Source organism: Callorhinus ursinus, unplaced genomic scaffold (genome assembly GCF_003265705.2).
Source record: "Callorhinus ursinus isolate GAN/ISIS: 27379988/994484 unplaced genomic scaffold, GSC_fseal_2.0 scaffold2, whole genome shotgun sequence".
Taxonomy (NCBI): domain Eukaryota; kingdom Metazoa; phylum Chordata; class Mammalia; order Carnivora; family Otariidae; genus Callorhinus; species Callorhinus ursinus.
The window spans coordinates 41,765,094-41,785,945 of NW_027397064.1; the positions used below are offsets into that span (position 1 = coordinate 41,765,094).

At 38.4% G+C, this 20,852-nt stretch overlaps 1 protein-coding gene across 3 annotated transcripts in view; it reads left to right on the forward strand.

The window, feature by feature from the left end:
* The window catches only part of STAT1 (signal transducer and activator of transcription 1), a 295,742-nt gene that overhangs the window by 132,066 nt on the left and 142,824 nt on the right, over positions 1 to 20,852 (forward strand). The window contains exon 31 of one of the 3 annotated variants that reach the window (XR_012374852.1): positions 10,311 to 10,359. The exons of the other annotated variants lie outside the window; for them this stretch is intronic. The gene's annotated coding sequence lies outside the window, so the exon portion shown is untranslated. The remainder of the gene's footprint in view (positions 1 to 10,310; positions 10,360 to 20,852) is intronic. 3 annotated transcript variants of the gene reach the window in all.

Below are 20,852 nucleotides of genomic sequence, written 5' to 3' on the forward strand. Positions count from 1 at the left end.
TCTGTGATTTGTGGGCTATTTTTTTAAGATTTTTTTTTTTTAATTTATTTGAGAGAATGAGAAGGGCGAGCACAGAGGGAGAGGGAGAAACAGACTCCCCACTGAGCAGAGAGTCTGACATGGGGCTCGATCCCAGGACCCTGAGCCAGGACCCAAGCTAAAGGCAGATGCTCAATTGACTGAGCCACCCAGGTGCCCCGATCTGTGGGCTATTTTTACCACAGCAAAACATTCTCTCCTAATTATTCCATCTAATCTGAGAGGAACGTGGGAGAAAGAGCACTGGATCATAGAGAAGCCAATCATATTGGCTGCACATATAAAGGTCAGCCTATAAAATGACCATTTACCCAAAAGTATATGTCCAAAATATTTGACTCCATGAATTCAAATAAGCATATTTTATGCTTTTTCAATTGAATGCCATTTCTGACCAGCAGTTATTTCCACAACTAACTCCAAAGTTGATAAATGTAATCTGAGTCAAAAAAATAAAAAACATGTCTTCATAATCCTTAAATTCCTAAATTTTCCTTAAATTAATCTTATAGTTACATAGTCACTGACCTATTTGTTCCAGATGGGGAAAAAAAAAATCCAGAGTCACCTACAGCCTTGGTATTTATTAGCTACACTTGTATTGAGCACCAGATGCTATTACATTTCTACATTTGCTATTTCATTTCTACATACCAGGAGGCATAGTACAAATGAAAATACTTATGACTTGGGGAGAGACAGGCTTAGATTTTAGTTCTAGCAGGGTGTATTGGTTTCACACAGTATACTGCCTTCATGGATTTTACCTCCCAGCTAACATTCTTTACATTTTAATAGAGATTTCTAGAAATAGTATCTTATCCAAGAGAGTGACTGAGATAGTGATAACTTGACATTTCATGATAGGCAAAGACAGGAGCACATGTATGTTGATTATGAGCTTTGCTAACATCATACCTGAGAGGAGAAACTAAGAGGATAATATATACTGTATAAGTAAGTTTATGTAGACAGAGGAGGAAATGAGGTAGGAAAAGGTCTAGACATAAAGGGTTATCCTAAATGGTAAGCATGGAAGGCCAAAAACTGATGAATAGGTTGGGATACAGATCTTAAGATACCAGCAAGACTGAAAGGAATACCAAAGAAAGAAGAGAGAAGAGAGGATGGGAAACAAAGGTGGACATTCTAAAGATAAACTTATTCTCCTTCATAACTGTGGTTTGTTCTCAATAATTTGTGACATGGGCCAAGGGAAGTGTCTTAAGTGTGTATACTCCCTAGTATCTGCCCAAATGTTGAGAGGAAAATCAAGTCCTTGTACAGTAAGAGATCCAATAAATAAATTTTAAGTCCAATTCTGAGAATTAAACTTATGTTTATATATGAAAGAGTTTAATAATGGATATAGATCTCTAAAGGCTTTCTGAACCGAGAGTGCGGCTACCGGAATTCTAGCTGCAGCCTGGCCGTTACCCTGCTGGTTGACCTGGGTAAATCCCTTGACCTGTCAGTGCCTCAGTTCCCACATCTATTAAATGGAAGCTTGGCCTAAGTGACCTCAAAGGTGCCACGTGGATCTGAACTGTGATTCTGAGCATGTGATTCTGATTATATGCAGTTGTAACTTTTATCTGGAGATTATGAGACACCGATGGGATCTCATGTATATTTGTTTCCAACAGATACTGTTGGAATTGCGGGTGACACATTGTAAATATCAAACAATGTTAAACAATCTTTTAGGTTTAGTGCCTGGACAAAAGTTCTAAGCAGCCTAGCACATGGCAGTTTTGCAAGAGCAAAAAGCTACACACACTCTTAGATTAATAATCAAAGATACCGTTAAGGGGTAATATGAGAAGGGGCAAAAGAATACCCAGCCAAGAACCTCAGGGCTGGGTGGGAACTAGTCCCAGATGTGGAACAATGTCTCTGTAACCTGGTTGGTACAACTTCAGTCTCAGTGGGGTTTCCCCCAGTGGTAAGCATTATCAGACAATAAAGGCAACTATATTCAAGGGTAATTCATGCATTGTGCAGCCGGCTGGCACTCAACCTCATGGCAGGGGACTCTGTAGTCACTCAGCATGCACGTGCTCACAGTTATTAGAAGCAGCTGTTGTCTCTGAAGAGCCCTGGCAATCAGACTCCAACCGTCTCCAGGACAGTGTTTTGGAGGAAACCTTAGTGTGTGCAGAGAACCATTAGAAAAAAGAGATAACCACAAGTAAATAAAAAGCAGGTGGACTGGTACGAATGGTGTTGCAAAAATAATTTTCAAGTCAATTACCATAGGGTTTTCTTTTTTTCTTTTTTCTTTCTTTCTTTCCTTTTTTTTTTTTTTTTTTTTTGTACTTTCTAAGGGGATGGGATATCTAGGCTCCACTTAGCTCTAAATAATAAACTCTCACTCCTAGCAACCACTGCCTGGAAAACAACCTGACAAAGAGATCAAAACAGTGAAAAGAGGTCTTTTGCACATTTAACAATGTTAAGAAAGGTTTTAAGAGAAAATACTATAGTAGCTTTAATCATACATGGCTGTATCCAATATCTCTTGGATGAGCGGCCAGGGTCAGGAACTTCCTTGCTGCAAAAACACGTATAAACCCTTTTGTGATCACTGCATTTCTGGATATGACCATCACCTACCCACAGAATTTTATGACAAAACAATCATTGAGATATTATTGGTATGCCCCATGCGTTAACTGCACAACAATAAAACGAATTGTACACTTTTTTTTTGCTTTTCCTAGTGTTATCTGGGCAATTTATATAACCATGAAGGGCCTCAGTTCCCCCACTTTGGGGGACTGTTGTAAGAATTAAATGAGTAACGCATATGTATTGCTCAATGACAGGTCCATACAGAAACTCAACAGTTGTTAGCTCCTTGTCCCTTCCAATTCATTTCTATCAAGCTAGAATGATCTTAAACTATAAAATCAGATCATGTTACTCTCCTGCTTAAAACCCTTAATGGCTTCCCATTACATTTAGGATAAAATTAACAATGTGTAACCTTCGCAACAAGGCTCCTTGGCTCTACCTGAATTGTAGCTTCATCTTCAGCCAGTCTCCCACTGAGGTTTATGCCCGGGCCACAACTGCCTTCTTTTGGGTCTTTAAATAGGCCTGACCTATCTCATGGCTCCTACATGGTAGTAGCACAAAAGGAGATTTGGGGTGCTTTATCTCTTATAGTATGCATTGAGCCCATCTTTCCTTTGAGAGGCACAATTGATATTTTATAAATCTTATGCAAAATTCTATGTCAAAGTAGCTTCTAGCCCACCACTCAAATTGCTGCCTCTAAGGCCCTCTTATATTGTAATTTGGAAACTGTCACTGCTCTGCACATGCGGCCCCCTTTGCCTGAAACCCTCACCTTTTCTCTTTGTTACTGACAAAATCTTACTCTTCGGGTCTCAGCTTAAATTGTCACCTCCTCAAATATGTTTCCTTGTTAAGAACTCTCATAGCATCCTGTTCTTTTCTTTCAAGCAAATGAGTAATCCTGTGTGACTATTTCTCCCCTCCCAGACTATAAGTTTCTAAGGGCCAGGTAGCATGGGTACTTCTCTAATGTCCACTGTCTGGCACAGAGAAAGCATGCAGGAAATGCTTACTGCTGGAGTTCAAGATTTACTAACCAATAAAATCCACCCAAAGATATAGTGAAAGATCTGTACCCCCTCCCCACCACCCATGGAAAATTGGAGAACATGACTCCAGCGAAACTGATGTCAAATTTGGGTGTCCCCCTTGAGCCACATGCAGGAACCAAGAGAAAGAAAATGCTTCCATCAAAAGACCTTTGTATCCTGGCCTCTTCCTACTTCCTCTTTAATTCACTTCCTCTCTTTCACCCTGTTCACTGCATTTCAACATTCACAAATGGTTCTGGAGCAAAATTAAACTTTATGTAGAAAGAGGGATTTGAGAAAGAGGAAGTGCGGGGGCCACCACTATGAAAGTACAGATAAACTACAAGTACTGCCTCAAGGCACTCCCTCTCCTGAGCTCTCAGCAGAAATGTCCCTGCCAGGTACATCTTTGTACCTTGTTTCTAGCTAGCCTGTGCCACATTGTCTTTGGATCATTTACCAATGGACTAAACCACCTGCTTTAGTTTCCTGAGTTGTGCTCCTGCATAGGTCTCTGAAAGGAAGTACTAATACCCTTTTCTGTTTGGATTCTATTTTTAGACCATTACCGTTTAGTAATGAAAGCACACTTCATAGCCCACCACCTCTTCTAATAACTTAGGAAGCTTTTACTAGGAAACCGTGTCTTCTCTCCCTTCCTTCCATGACAATTTATGAAACATCCCTAAGTGCCAAGCACTGTGCTAGGTACCATCTCTACTGCATTGTCTGACCTTTGTAGCCTGTCTGTATTGGCAGTCTGTCCTGAAGTTTCTTGTCCACTTTGAGTCTTCCTTCCTATCTGGCTTTGATTTTTCTTTAAGATTCCTCTCTCCATCCTGGTCTGACATCCTCCTACACACTCTCCCTGTTTGGAAACCGCCAATGTGGAAGGCAGCTCTTAGGGAAGTTCTTGGAGAGATTTCCATGTTGGTGTTTAAATGTATATTTACTATTTAAGAGCCAGACCTGAGGCTGCCTCTGAGTGAGAACCTGAGGCCCTCGCTCTAAAGTATGTGGCATTTGCTTTGTCAGGGCCCTCTGTGCTTTAACTTTACACAAAATTTCTATTCTTTCATTAGCTGAGGTTGCCACATAGTCAGGTATTTTTCTCCAGGATTTTATGGTATGTCTTGCCTATTGAATAAAATAAATGGAATAAGAACAGTCATGGTGCCAACTATTTATTTTTATGCTATCTACCTCATTTGCATTATTTTCTTCCCTCACTCCAACTTTCTTTTTTAAAGATTTATTTATTATTTATTTATTTGAGATAGAGAGCAAGCATGGGGGAGGGGAGGGGCAGAGGGAGAGGGAAAGAGAAACTCAGAGTCCTTGCTCAGTGTGGAGCCCAATATGGGGCTCAATCTCCCAACTCTGAGATCATGACCTGAGCCAAAACACTTAACTGACTGTGCCACTCAGACACCACTCACTCCAACTTTCTATGGCAGTTTTCCCCCTCCATGTTAAAACAAGTTTCTGGAAACATTCATGGGAATCCTTTATATGTAATGGAGTGAATTTAAGAAATCATCTTCCAGGTATATTGTTAAGTTTTATCTTTCCAGAGTTTGAGGCTTTGGCAGTCCTCCCGGGCACCGTGACCCCACTAAAGAAATTTGCCCTTGTCTCCTCTAAAGTCACATCACAGAAGGTCTGCCTGCTCCACCCATAAGTGAGCCCTGCTGTGTCCCGATGTTCCAAGCCCTCCCCTTCAGGTTCTAAGGCTTACCTCAATTCTCAGGGCACATTCCTCTTTTGCTCCTATTTACAGAAACTAAACCACTTCAGTCCTAATCTTGTAAAACCAAGCAAACTGTGCCCAGAAGGTATGAATGGGGAGAGACCATAGACTATGGACTGTGGTTTTATTTAGTTAGCAAAGAATAACTCCAGAAAGTTACCAAAGCTTCTACACACATATTTTCTACATTTTAACAAAACCCTTCATTTTGCAGGATCTTCAGTAGGGAGAAAAAGATGCCAAGAAATCCCTCTGTACTGAGCCTAAATTCCATGGATTCAGATGTATTATAAATAATCCCAAAAAAATGCAGAATCATAGAATCAGAGGTCAGAAGGAAGGGACTTCAGAAATCTGGCCTGCTCCCCTATCTGTTTGTTAATCCCCTCTATATACCATTTCTCAAAACTTGCCATCCAGCTACAATTTTAAGAAAAAGATTTTTTAAAGAAATGGACTGAATTCGGGGCACCTGGGTGGCTCAGTCATTAAGTGTCTGCCTTCAGCTCAGGTCATGATCCCAGGGTCCTGGGATTGAGCCCCACATCGGGCTCCCTGCTCAGCGGGAGGCCTGCTTCTCCCTCTGCCACTTCGCCTGCTTGTGCTCCCTCTCTCATTCTCTCTCTCTCAGTCAAATAAATTAATAAAATCTTAAAAAAAAAAAAGGAAAGAAAGAAATGGATCTAATTCTAAAACCCAAAGAATGTTCTGCAGACAGCCTGCATTGGAATCACCAGGATATTGCTAAAGGGTCTTTGGGCCCTACCCTAGATGGACAGAATCCTAAGGTCTGGGGGCACATTCCAGCAATCTGCACCTGCAGGTGTTTCTTATGCATAGTAGAGTCTGGGACCCTGCATTCTAACAGAGATCAGCCAAGGCAGATTTACTGGGGCCGAAGGTCTTTTTATGGCTTGTGCCTGCAGGCATTTTCACAGGAATGTGGTAAAACAGCTGCTACAAACTCACCCCCAACGTTTTTTTTTCCACATCACACTTAGAGAAGCCAAAGGCTTTATGAATGTGGCAGATGCATAGGTTTTTACTTTCTGTTGAAGATGAAGAAAAGGAGCTATTACTTGGACCAGGGAGAAGGCGTCAGAACAGAAATATTAATACTACACCTGGTCCTGGTGAAATATGTTCCAGGCCCCCTGGCAGTATATCGAGGCAACCAGACTAAGGGAAAATGTTTGAACATTAATGACAATCAGAGAAACGAATTTATTAGGGTACATAAGTAACTGATTCTAGGCAATGTGGAGCATATCATGATCAGCTTGTTCAAAAGATAAAAACATAAAGGTGGAGAGGTAGATTATAAGACAAGAATTAGAAAAGGAAAACAGTGAAAAGAATGTGGGCACAATTCAAGACATAATAAAATAAGCCTTAGTAATTTAACCATTTCAACCAAAACAGCATATTTTTAGAATGAGGAGTGCTGCACAAGTCTCCCTTTGGAGGAGGCTCATGTTGAGCATTCCATAAAACCACGGAGCTCAGAGCTCAGTACACAAGAGTCAGCTCTGTTGAAAATGCAAGAGCCAGAAATGACACATACCTAGCAGATGACCAAAAACTGACCAAAAACTAGCTGAGGGAGAACAGAGAAATCCATTCTTCTTTCTCCCAGAGAGGAAAAAGTATCAAACTACACCTCTCTTAACCTCCTCCTCCCTCCCTCCCCAAAGAAAGAGCACTGGACTGGGAATTGAAAAACCTAAATTCTAAACCTAGCTCTGCTATTACCTGTATGTTTTTAACCACCAAATAGTCTTCTTGATTCTCAATTTCTTCACCTATATGTAATAGGGTGTCTTGGCTGAGATTGAACTTTAAATTTGTGAAATTTTGTGTGTTTTTTGGTCTGTACAAGTAAATATTCATTCATATTTAATACATTGTTCCTTCTTTTTAGGGGGAAAAACCCCAGAGTGGTTTCTTTTAACTACACAAATATAAGGCAAGTACCCTTAATCTGAACAGGGTATTAAGCGTTCCAGCTTGGTAAGAGAAATGGCCGAGAGTGTAGCTTTGGGCTAGATATCTATCTCCAAGTTGCCTGTGTGAGTGTGCGTGTATGTGTGTTTACCTGTATTTCAGTAGTAGGGAAACAAAACATTTTTCTTGGAAGTATTTAAACAGCATTCCCTATGCTGTTTAATGCACAGAAAACTGCTGCTTCTTATTCTGTTGAGATAAGTTTTTGCTTAAAGGTGATAAAGAGGGGAAGAAATTTTACTGTGAGAGACAGTGGGTACTAGCAGTGGGGCCTTGGAGGACAGTGGACTGTAGAGGCGGCTTCCTCCCACCTACCGTGGTTTTGCTGGGTAAAGTCAGAATTAAGAGTGGGTCATGGACTGCTTAATAGTGCTTAGCAGAGATGGCAGCAGGTTCCTTAAGGAAGCTTCACCTGCAGTGGACATTGGCAAGAAGGAGAAGAAGGACTTGGTTTGTCTCACGTGTGAGGCACCCCTTTCGGTGACTCTCACAGGGAGATACTTTTCATGTTGATGCAAGTGGTGTGGGCTGGAAGAATTGCCCTGGGGCGTTTGAAGTAAGCATTGGATAGGTAACACAGCACTGTTCGACACACAGGGGCTCACCCACTGTGCAGGGCTGCCTGAAGAGAAGTAGGACCTGGGCACAGAATTATTTGACATCCAGATGTGATATTTTCACTCATCTTACATAACTTGCTTGCCTCCTGGAATCGGAAAGCCAACATATAAATCCTGTCATTCTATCATTATATGATTAGCAACATCTTTAAATTCAGGTAATTACTTTTTCCTTAAATTTTACTAGTTACTGCCTTATACCTTTCTCTATTTTAGCCCTTTTAATAGTGAATGGAATAACTTGTTTACATGACCCTCTTTCTCACCAGAGGACAGAGGCTTATCTTCTGAAATCTATCTCCTACCACAGTGCCTCACTCACATCAGGGACTCAATAAATAGACCCAGGTCTTGGAGGCCTGCATTTGCATTTTGGTGCCATATAATCCTGAGCAAATTACTGCTCCTTTATCTGAAAATGTTGACAATAATGCTTATGCCATGAAATCGATTTAATAATTAAATGAAATAATGGTCATCATTGCTGGGCACACAATAAATGCATACAGATGACAGTTAATATTAGCAGTCAGAGGTTGTATTGAGAATGACTCAGGGAGAGAATCATCTAGGGTGTTTCTGTTACATTAGAAAAAAGGAGTGAATGTTTTTCAACTCATCCACTCCTTTGAGGGATTTCTATGTGCTAGGCACTCTGCCCAGGCATTGGAGATAGAGCAGTGTTAACATGGCCCCTGTATTCCTGGAACTTGAAGCAGAGTGACCATTTTCTGCAACTGACATCTAACCAACACTTAGACCATTAGGGAAGAAATATAATCGGCTTTCCTATCAATGTAACCAATAACTTAACCACCTATATAACACCAAGTCAGCATCATTTTGTACCAAATGTTCAATATTTAAAATAGAAGCCCATCTTAACCCTTACTTTGGGGATAACCATTAATACTGCAAGAACATATTCATATTTTCAAAAGTCATGTTCCCATGGACACCTGGGTGGCTCGGTTAGTTAAGCATCTGCCTTCGCCTCAGGTCATGGTCTCAGGGTCCTGGGATCAAGTCCTGCATCTGGCTTGCTCAGCAGGGAGCCTGCTTCTCCCTCTGTCTGCTGCTCCCCCTGCTTGTGCTCACTCTCTCTCTGACAAATAAATAAATAAATTCTTTAAAAAAAGTCATGTTCCCTACCTTCCATCCTCTTAAAGTTACCACAGACTTTTAAACAAATTGTTTCACAATTTATTTCCCACATAATTTTCTTTTAAATAAATTGTTTTAAAAATTATTTTCACATAATTTTCTTGTCAGTCATGTTCTTTGAGCATTATTTAATAAAACAGCACTTTTATGAGCCTTTCATATGTATGTCTTATCTAAAAGAAAACAAAAGAACTTTACTCCCCTGATGAAACTCTTTATAGCCCCTGAAACTTTGATCTACTTACAATAAACTAGAAATCTGTTTTGCTATGATGTTATCTAGTTTTTATTCTTACCTATCTCTTTAAACCCTTTAATCCTAAGGCCATGAAAATTTAATAAAATTAATACAAATTGACTTACTGGAAATTGTGTCAAGTGAGCAATTGTTAAAAAATCAATATTTTAGTGTGTTACCATGGCATTTGAGACATGGGACTTCTGTTCTCATTTTTCCTTATGTACTGATTCTTTAAAAAAGGATCTTTTGAATGAGACCAAATGTGACTCCAAAAATAGATGAAATTCTGAAGTTATGTTACCCCCAAAGGGAATAGTTTCTTTCAGGATACTGTCATAATATTATAAAGATCAATGTCAAACCACCAAGTGATTCCTTATTAAGCTGCCATCTGAAGAAAGCCTTTACTTTCCGAAAAATTTCCCATCTTTAGTCTGAATTCCTGACTTATGGTAAGACTGCTGACTGGAATTAGTTTGAGGATGCTGAGGGGAAAGTTTACGTCTGCCTTTTCCCATTCATACACTGTATTCCTGAACAGAGATTTGGTCACTAGAGGTTCAAGGCTACTCACCTCCTGTGAGGGTGTGGCTAATAGAGTATGTTGTGCTTTGTGTAGAGGTGGTTCTAACTGGCTCTAAAAGGATTGGCTAATAGTCATCACCAGTGTTATTCCACACATTTGGAAATGTGTGGGAGGCATGTTGGTTGTCACAGTGACTGGGCAGGTGGGGTAGCAGGGGAGATGCTAGTGGGTTGGGATCAGGGATGCTAAAATTGCTTGCCACATACAATATACCATTCTATAATACAAAGAATTGTCCTGACCAGAATGCCACTTGCACCCTTATTCTGAGAAACATATTTTCTTCCAATAGGAATTGTGGAAAACTGGGCTGAGCTTATTGAAACAGAGGATCCTACAAGGTAGGGAAGAAACCACCTGCCCCTCATGGGTTTTGGTAAGCATGTAATTAGGAACTCTTCCAAGCAATGCAAAGACTTAGCCCATTTTTGGGGTGCCTGGGTGGCTCAGTTGGTTAAGCAGCTGCCTTCAGCTCAGGTCATGATCTCAGGGTCCTGGGATGGAGCCCCATGTCAGGCTCCCTGCTCAGCAGGAAGTTTGCTTCTCCCTCTCCCTCTGCCCCTCCCCCCCACACTCATGCTCTCTTTCTGTTTCTCTTTTTCTCTCTCGCTCAAATAAATAAAATCTTTAAAAAAAAAAAAAGATTTAGCCCATTTTTTTTATCCTCCACCCTCAGGACAGGAAAACAATGTTGGCAGCTCCTTAAATGATTTATTTGAGGGACACCAAATGACGCATCATGCATATAGAAATCCCCACCATAGAGTCACTTTTATGCATTAAGGTATTATCTCTAAAAAGAGAGTAAAACCTAAGTATGTTACTCAAAGGGATAAAACTAGAACATACCTTAGCATGGATTAGTTTTTCAGATTAGCTAGCCATCACTGTGGGAACTAATCCCTAAGAAAATAGATCACAAGCAAGTAATGTTGATATGGACATAATAAAAGAAGAGATTGGAAAGGGAAGAATTTCCAGAGGTGAGGCACAAGGAACTCTGAGAGACCAGGAGAGCAATTGGGTGCCTCAAAGAGATCAAAACAGGAGATAGCACCTACACATTTTTGCCCATATTCAACCCATATTGCTGCTGCTATCAGTGCTCTGAAAAGAAATATTTCAATACTAAAATAACCTTATACCTTTGAAGGCAGAAACAGTATCTTTTCTGTTATCTGCTTAATTCCACAAGGCTTTGCACAGTGAAGTATTAATAATTTTTGACATGTAAGGAATCAAAAATACTACGTCTTAGACTGGCTTGCCAAAAAGCTATTAGATTCTAGGTTCAATAAAATACACAGCCACACAATGTTTTGTTTTGTGTTTTAGGCTCATGGTACAATTTTTAAGAGCATGAGTGCATAAGCTATTTTTTTAAGCATGAGGAATGCTTCCAGGTGTTTCAGAGGAAATCGAAATTGGATAAAAATGGACTTTAAACTCCACGTCAACATTCTATATTTAAAAAGATTAGGCCACTTCCTCTTGTTTTATATAGAACCACAAATTTTAAGATTTGAAGCAATGTAAATGAAAACAATCTTGTTCAAATAATACATGACCATGGTTTACACTGAAACTTGGTATTTTTCTCAAGTCATATAACAATAGTAATAACAACAAGATGATTCTTAAAATGTTATAATACAAAGGTAAACAAGACATGAGTATTTTGTTTTAACATATTACATCTCAAATATTCTTAAAATATACTCTTAAATTAGATGAAGAACTTAAGCTTCATGTTAAGAAATCTATCGCCACAGCTTATTATAAGCCCAAGATGTACACTTAGAAGTCTTGAAAATATACTCTTGAATCCTGTACATGTGAGAAAATTACTAAGAAGACCCTTGATTGAGTACAGACTATCAACACCACCAACTGTCACTCTTTAATATTTTTAGTTTTAAAGGCACAACTTTGGATCTAAAGACATAGATAGCCTATGTAGTGTCTTTTTATGAATTAGAAAAAGTTGCCTGTTTTTAGGGGCAGATCAAGCCCTCCCCCCACCTCCCTGAGCATGAGGTTTGGCAAGTCAACCTGCGTTTGGATTTCAGTTCACCTGACTTCTCCATCAAGGGTCTGCATAATGCTCAGAGTAAAGAGCTGTCTGTGGCAAGCCCTACTTACATCTCATAGTTCAAGTCTTCTCACCTCTGAGGTCCATCTTCATTTTCTGTTAATCCTCATATTTGCCTTGACTCTTTGTTGACACTTTAGTATTCTTTTTCTGTCCCCCTTTTATCCTTTTCTACACTTACCTCCACCTGCTTCCTTAGAGAGATACTTCCTTAGAGCCGGAGGAGACTGAGGACAGTCGATGGCAGGAACTCTGGTGTTCACCCAGGGATTCCCAGTCTCTGGCATGTAGCTGGTATGGAGAGGAACTCTGCTAATGTCTGATGAATAAACGAATGAATACATTTTAGAACTAAATATTGTCTCACTAGTTAAGCAATTCAAGTTCACTTAATTTGTAGTGGCAAATCAATATTAAAACCCTGAACATAAGTAATTTCTCTGCTATTCTTGTAGATTACATGTAGAGAATTCAAATTCCAGATTGACTCTTCCTGACTCCTCTTCCAGAAAACCTCCTCCATCAAAGTAGTTCTAATACTAACCTGTGTAAAAATTAACTAGTTAATCAAACTTGCTGGCAGAAAAATTCCATTTACTATAGTTAAACTTAAGAAATTATGTTGGGAGCAATTGAACTGTATCATGGCAATAATGCATTAGTGCCTCACAGAATTAGTGTCAGTAATGAAATGTTGACTCTGAATTTTCCTCTCCAATTCTCTGGGTCCATTTGAAAATGTTATACACATTTAAAATTAGCTTTCTTGCAATTTCAAAATGTTTCTCATATCTCAAACACATATCATCAATTTATTTCCTTTTTGTTTTAATGTTAATAGCAAAATAGCTTAAAATGTCTGTGGATTAGATGGTCCAATGATAATAACAGAATAATACAGGGACACTTTTACACTTGCACTGAAAGAGGAAAAATGAATATTTCAGAATTTCTTTTTTTCTGATAGTGGTAAATTCCAGTATTCAGAGCTTTTGAGCTCCACACACTTTCTGTATTTGGGAACTATACTAATGGGGTTGATTCAAAAGTATATCAAGACCACTAAAATATTTTTCTGACTCTACTTCGCTGTTAATACAAATCTCCCTTCATATGATCCAGTGTCAAGAAGTTGTTGATTGCAACTAGTGCTAGATAATAAATACGGAAGGAATGATAGAAAAAGAAAACTACCATTTTATAGTTTTTGCTGTAATAAGTTATTTAGAGGCGTGTGTGTGTGTGTGTGTGTGTGTGTGTGTGGAGAAAGGGAGAGATTGCAAATGTGGCAAGATGTTAAAAAGTATTGAGTCTAGATGAAGAGTATATGGATGCTTTTTGTATTTTTCTTTCAAGTATTTTATAGGTTCATAAATAATAAATTGGAAGAGGAGGTAGTTGATTAGAAATGTTATATGGAGGCTGGGAGTATAAACGAGAGATTTGGATATAAAAATATATGGGATTTGGTAAAATATGTGCTTTGATATAAAACACTTTTTTTTTTAACCCCTTAACCCAAGAATAGCAGAACAAGCTAACAAATCAGTCATTGGGTATTTAAGTTTTGGATGAAATTGAGAGATAGTACATTTTGAAAACAAAATCAAATTTTGTTTTCATGGGGCTCCTGGATGGCTCCGTCAGTTGGGCATCTGATTCTTGGTTTCAGCTCAGGTCATGATCTCAGGGTCCTGAGATGGAGCCTTGTCGGGCTCTGCGCTCAGCATGGAGTCTGCTTGAGATTCCCTCTCTCCATCTCCCTTTGCCCCTCCCCTGCTTGCTTGCACATGCTCTCTCTCTCTCTCTCTCTCTCTCAACTTAAAACAAAAATTGTTTTCATTTATTCATTCAGCAAATAATTTTCTTGATCCCTATCATATGCCATTGTGTTCTATGTGGTACAGAAAAAGCTGTCAGGAAAACAGAAATATCCCACTCTTATAGAGCTTACGGTGTATGGAGTTGGTAACATCAATAAACGCATAAAGAAATGAACAAAGTAATCATACAATGTCTGTCCTTTTATGACCGGCTTATTTCACTTAGTATAATGTCCCCAAGTTTCATCCGTGTTGTAGCATGTGTCAGAGTTTTTCTTAAGGCTGGTTGATAAGGGACTTACTTGTGTTATTTTGCTACTTGCTTTCTATATGCTTTATAGCTTTCTTTGTGCCTCATTTCCTGCATTACTATCTTCTTTTGTGTTTGGTTGATATTTTATAATGAAATGTTTCAATTCCTTCCTCACTTCTGCATCATTTTTTTGTAGTTACCATAGGGATTACATTTAATATTCTAAAGTTATAACACTCTAACTTGGATTTATGCCAGCTTAACTTCAATAACATACAATACTCTTCTCCTTTACATCTCCATCCCTACTCCTTTCAGTTGTTGATGTCACAGCATTATATCTTTATACACTGTGTTTTTAAAACATAAGTTAATAATTTTTAAAAGTATAGTTTTAGAAGGCAATGGGGTAGGGGGATGGGTTAGCCTGGTGATGGGTATTAAGAAGGGCACGTACTGCATGGAGCACTGGGTGTTATACTCAAACAATGAATCATGGAATACTACATCAAAAACTAATGATGTAATGTATGGTGATTAACAACATAATAAAAAACAAAACAAAACAAAAAAAAGTATATTCAACTCTTAAATAACGTAGAAAAAAGTGGAGTTACAAATCATTGCAACAATAGCAATAGGTTTTATAATTGCCCATGTATTTACCTCTGTTGAGACCTTTATTTCCCCATATGGCTTCAAGTTGCCATCTAGTGTTCATTCATTTCAATATGCAGGATTCCATACAGCATTTCTTGCAAGATAAGTCTAGTGGTCATGAACTCCTTCAGCATTTTTTTATCTAGGAATGTCCTAATTTCTCCCTCACTTTTGAAGGAATTTTGCCAAATATATTCTTGGTTGACAGGTTTTTTTTTTCTTTTAGCACTTTGAATACATCAGCCCGCTGTCTTCTGGTCTCCAAATTTTCTGATGAGTGCTTCTTTCTTGCTGCTTTCAAGAATCTCTGATTATAATGTGTCTCAGTGTGCACCTCTTTGAAGTCACCCTACTTGGGTCTTGGAGCTTCTTGGATGTTTATGTTCATGTCTTTCATCAAATTTGGGGAGTTCGGGAGCATTATTTCTTCAAGTATTCTTTCTGCCCTTTTGTCTCTCTCTATTTCTGGGACTCCCACTATCTATATGTTGGTCTGCCTGATGGTAAATCACAGGTCCTTTATACTCTGTTCACTTTTCTTCAATTTTTTTTTCTTTATGCACCTCAGGCTCAGTCATATCCATTGTCCTATTTTCATGTTTGCTGATTCTTCTACCTGCTCAAAAATGCCTTTGAATCCCTCTAGTGAATTTTCCATTCCAGTTACTGTAATTTTCAGCTCCAGAGTTTCTTTTTTGTTTCTTTTATGTTTTCTATCTCTTTATTAACATTTCCATTTTATCATACCTCATTTTCTTAACCTTCTCTGCATCTTCCTTTAGTTCCCTGAGCATCTTTAAGACCATTGTTTCAATGTCTTTGTCTAATAGATCCACCATCACTTCTTTTCCAAGGACAGTTTCTGTGGGTTTAATTTTTCCTTTGAATGGGCCATACTTTCCTGTTTCTTTGTTGTTGTTGTTTTTTTTTTTAAGATTTTATTTATTTGACAGAGAGAGGCACAGTGAGAGAGGGAACACAAGCAGGAGGAGTGGGAGAGGGAGAAGCAAAGCAGGCTTCCCGCGGAGCAGGGAGCCCGATGTGGGGCTCGAGCCCAAGACCCTGGGATCATGACCTGAGCCGAAGGCAGACGCTTAACGACTGAGCCACCCAGGCGCCCCACTTTCCTGTTTCTTTGTATACTTTGTGATTTTTTTTATTGTTGAAAAGGGACATTTGACTCTAATAATTTGGTTACTCTGGGAAGTAAGATTCTCCCTCTTCCCCCCCCACCCCCCCACAAGGTTTGCTATTTTGGTTTGTTGTAGGCTGTCTCTGTGCTGGGAAATCAGTCTGAAATGTAAATTTAAGGTCCTTTCAGGTCTTTTCTGAAGTTGTGCCTTTGTCTGGGTATGTGTGGTGACTTTCTAATTTCTCCTTTATACATATGTGGTTACTTTTGAATATCCTAGTCTTTAGTGTATGGCTCCCAAAGGGGGAAAAGAGAAAAATGAAGGGGGAAAAAAAAGGATGCCAGTTCTTTAAATCCCCAGAAGTCCCTTCAACTGACCTGAGAGAGGCTTGCAAAAATGGTGGAGGTATAACAACAATGATCCCTGCCTCTTTGCCTGTGCCTCTGTGGTCAGAAATAACAATCAGCAATCAGAGAACAGATCCCACATATTTGGAGGACATGTTTTTTTCCCCCACCCTAGCTCTGGCAGACTGCATGCAAGCTATTCTAGAACATGTGTGCAGCTGCCTGCTACAGGTCTGAGGGGTGGAGGATGGTAAGCTGCTACTGTGCTAAGAGCTGAAACTGTCTGAGATTAACCACAATTTACCATCCAGTCCTTCCCCTGGAAGTTGTAAGCCTTCAATAGACTTTACAATTTCAAAATAGTGGCATCAGACATATTCTGCAAGTGCAATTGTTTTCTAGGTGGGGAGACAGATTTCTGTGCTTTATACTATGCCATCTTCCCCAATGACTCTTGCCTAAAACCCTCAGTGTTGTAAAAATAGACATCTTTGGTCAGTTTGCCTCCCAGGCATTTTTGAAATTGTAATACCTTGTGTTATATAGTGTTCTACACTTTGTTTTCATCACATGGATTGTTTTGGTTCTTTACAACAACATGAGGGAAGTTGTAAGGTCAAATAGTATTATCCCACTCTTATAGTCAAGAAAATTGTGCCTTGGACTACAGTAAATAGTAATGGATACTCAGTGAGTGATAGAGTAATAACTCAAATCAAGCATTTCTCACCCCAAACTGCCTCTAGAGAGCAATAATAATTTCTCTACAATACCAGAAAGTTTGACCCGGACAATGAGAACAATCTAGGATCTGGAATGAGAAATATCATCACAGTCAAAGCCATCCTTGACTTTGGAGACCATCAGTTGCTCTCTCTGCCTATTCTGATTGTGAATGAACTCACAAAAAAATGACAAGGCATAAAAGGAAGAGGATGCTGTCTTTCTTATCCCCTCCAGCAGTTTCTTCCCCCCTGTTAGAGAGAGAACAAGATGAGTATAAAGTTGGGAAACTCCATGTAAGCAAGTTCCTCATGGCAGTTGTACAATTCTTGTTTTTACCTGCAACTAAGAGTGAGCAGATGCCAAATTTGTTTCAAGTAACAAAATATATAGCCTCTCTAGGAAGGACCTGATTCCTTCAGGATTGGATTTAGGATGAATATTCAAATTTCTGTTTCAGCTAGAGGATAAGAACTGAGTTAGAATAAGCTAATTTAAAGTAGTTAAACATTAATTTAAAATATATCAAATTATACCTAAAATTTTGTCATTTAAAATTATGTTGATCTCTATATTGGTGCTCAATTATTGTATTCCTTGATGGTGCAATGTCATTTTAACAAAATATGGCTGCTGGTTCTGACCATGTGGTAAGATATTTATTGCCCCCTGGTGGTAGCTTTCTCAATTCTAGCTTTAATTTTAAGGGATGAGGTGACAATGAATTTCAGCGTTTGGCTCATTTGTTTGAGGAGCATGGTCCTGCTGGGTGGGCAAATTGCCCACTTCCAATATTCATGCCAATGCTTCCTTATATTGGCACAAATGGCCAAGGTGAAAGTCTACTGAAATGGGAGTTGGTGATAAATACTGAAAATAAGTATTCATTAACACAGATATTTGAATGATAATCAGTACAATATGGAGTTATTTTTTAAGCACATATTATCAAATATTCAGGGTGTGTGCTGGGCACAACTAAAGCAAGGAGTGCCAAAAACACTGGGTAATTGTCTTCGGCCCTCATGGTTGTAGGATTGAGCATCTGGACCATGACTCACTTGGGCAGTAAGCCAATTCCCCAACTGGTGCTAAAAATGACCTGAAAGATAGTTTTCTCATCTGTAAAATATGGGGATAATAATACTACCTGCCTTATAGGGCTATAAAAACTCAATGTTCTCAACATACTTTAGAGGGTATTTCTTAAACATGAATATAGTGTCCAACCTACTGCCATACCCTTGGTCAGCAAGGCAGGCAGGTAAGACTGGCTTATCTTCTATTTACACCCTCTCCCCAGACTGGGTGTGGCTTTTCTGGGGCTTCCTCATTCTTTCTTTTAAGGTTAGTTTCTTTTAACCTGTTCCCACATAAAAACGTTTGGATCAGAAAGTGGAAGAATGCGTTGTGATTTGGGCTGGTTTCCATTCCTACCCCAAAGTCAACCATGTATTAGACCACGTCAGTGTTGTGTCTGCTTGAAAGGAACTTGAATACTAATTTGTGATGGAAAATTACAGGAGTCCATGAGGAAAGAATTATTATAAAGTACCACCTTTCACAGGGGAATTGAGAGTGCCTTCATATGGACTTTGCTTACTTCTTTTTTTTTTTTTTTAATTGGGAGATTGAAACAGCAGAAAAGTCCCTAAGGTTCCAAACAAATAATTTAAAACTGTGAATTACTGGGCTCAAGAGTTTTTTGGCAAACAAATATAATACAAGAAATTCCCTTAATTAAAAAAAAATCCTTTAGACATTCACTTTCATGTCTTTCATATTTAAATGTGAGAATGTATTAAAGAAAAAAGCACTACTAAAAATTAAAATCTACCCACTTATGTTATGAGAGCTATTAAAATGAATATTAAAGCGAGAAAATATGTTACTCCAAAGAGAATACACAGTATAGCATTATTAGTACCAAATACAAAGTGAAAGTATAAACAGTGTGAATGACTTTATAATATAAATAAATATTACAGCACTTATATATTCAAAGGACTCAGCAGAAAAAAGTTAGGTGCTTATTCAATGCTAAGATTTGTGGAGTTCCTCTTAGTGAACTATTTTCAAATCCTGTTCACTTTGAAAATTATTCACATTGGTTTATGGTCATGCTTCATATTGAAATCATTTAGGGGATGATAGGCTTTGTATGTGATCATTACATAAAGGCGATAATATTTTGAACATGACCTTTGTGGGCCAGCGAGCAGGATTAAATACGAAGTTATACAGGGATTGAAGAAGGCCTGTTAGGGAGGTGGAGAAATCAGATGGAATCTGAGACAATCTAAAATCAATCAATCAAGACATTTAAGAAGATACCTAAGTATTTATGTAGCCATAGAGATGTCATGAAATCTTTCTTTGTGACAAAATATTTTCTCTATCCTAAGATAATACTGTAAGCAATAGAGCAGGGTAATGATTTTTCAAATAAATGTGTATTTTAATAAAACAGGAAAATGAGAAAAATACTTGATCTCATGCAAAAACTCCAAAGTCCTATTTAAGAAATATGGAGCAGAGCAAGTTAAGCTATTAGAGAGAACAGATGGAAGCTTCCCCCTGATATAATCCTGAGCAGAATCTTCAGTACCTTCCTGGAGAATTTTGAATCCATCCATCTTCTCGATTATTTTTTTTTTTTTTTGGAAGAGAGAAATATTTATGCCATGAGTTTGTGTGAAACTGGCTACAGTTCAGCTCTTGCAGAAACAAGCTGCTTACCTAATTCCTGTCTGAAGGGCATTTATTTTTAATAGTGGAAATTGTACCAGCTACCCAATGCCTCACCTTCTCAGTGGAGGGAAAAAAAAAGATCTTGAGACAGTCTCCTAAAGACTTTTAATTACACCTCAAGTAATTACATATTTGTATTACCAAGTGTATACACACGTACGCAGAATAGAAAATACGTGGAGAAAGATACACAAACACATCTTCATAGAGACAAAAATAATTTATTAGCACATTCATAATAAAGATCTACGTAGTTCTATGTGAAGAAGAATAAATTTAGGTTTCAAAGCCTCATATTAATTACAAATATATATGAAAATATAGACTGAAGTAAATCCCTGCTATAAAATGCAGTCTGAAATTCAATTTCAAAATTCAAGCACTTGTGTTTCACTGAAAAGAAGAATGACTTTAATGAAAAAAAAAAAACAACTTAGTTCAAACATGCGAAAGATTCCAGTAACTTAAAAACTGTAAATACGAACCTCATTTTGTGTGTAGGCTTATACTTTTCTGAAGGCCATCCTTCCAGAGTGTCATGGCTGATACTCTGGAGATGACCTGAAAATGGTGTTTGGATTATTTGTCCTGAAAACATCTTCTGTCTTATCCTTGAACATCCATCTGCCACTTCTCTGCCCACTCGCCCAGTCTGGTACCATCTTCCTGTAGGTTATCTTGCACTTGGCATCTTACTAACTGGAAGTTACATGTCATATGCCACTTTGGAGATTTCACACATATGCTCACCTCTGAATCATTTACCAAACCATTTCATAAGAATGCCTTAGAGCCAATCCCCCGTGTTACACCAGTGTTTAAATCTCTTCATTCCGGGAATGGAATGTTAAGTGAAGTTTCAGCTGATGTCCTAAGGTATCAAGTATCTAAGTTAATTGTAAACTTACTAATTTTAGAGTTACAATGCTTAGGGACCTTACCCACATCAGGGGCATAGGGTGGTTCTATTGAGCATTTGAAAAATTGATTTTCTTTCTTTATTTCTTCTTTCTTTCTTTCTTTCTTTCTTTCTTTCTTTCTTTCTTTCTTTC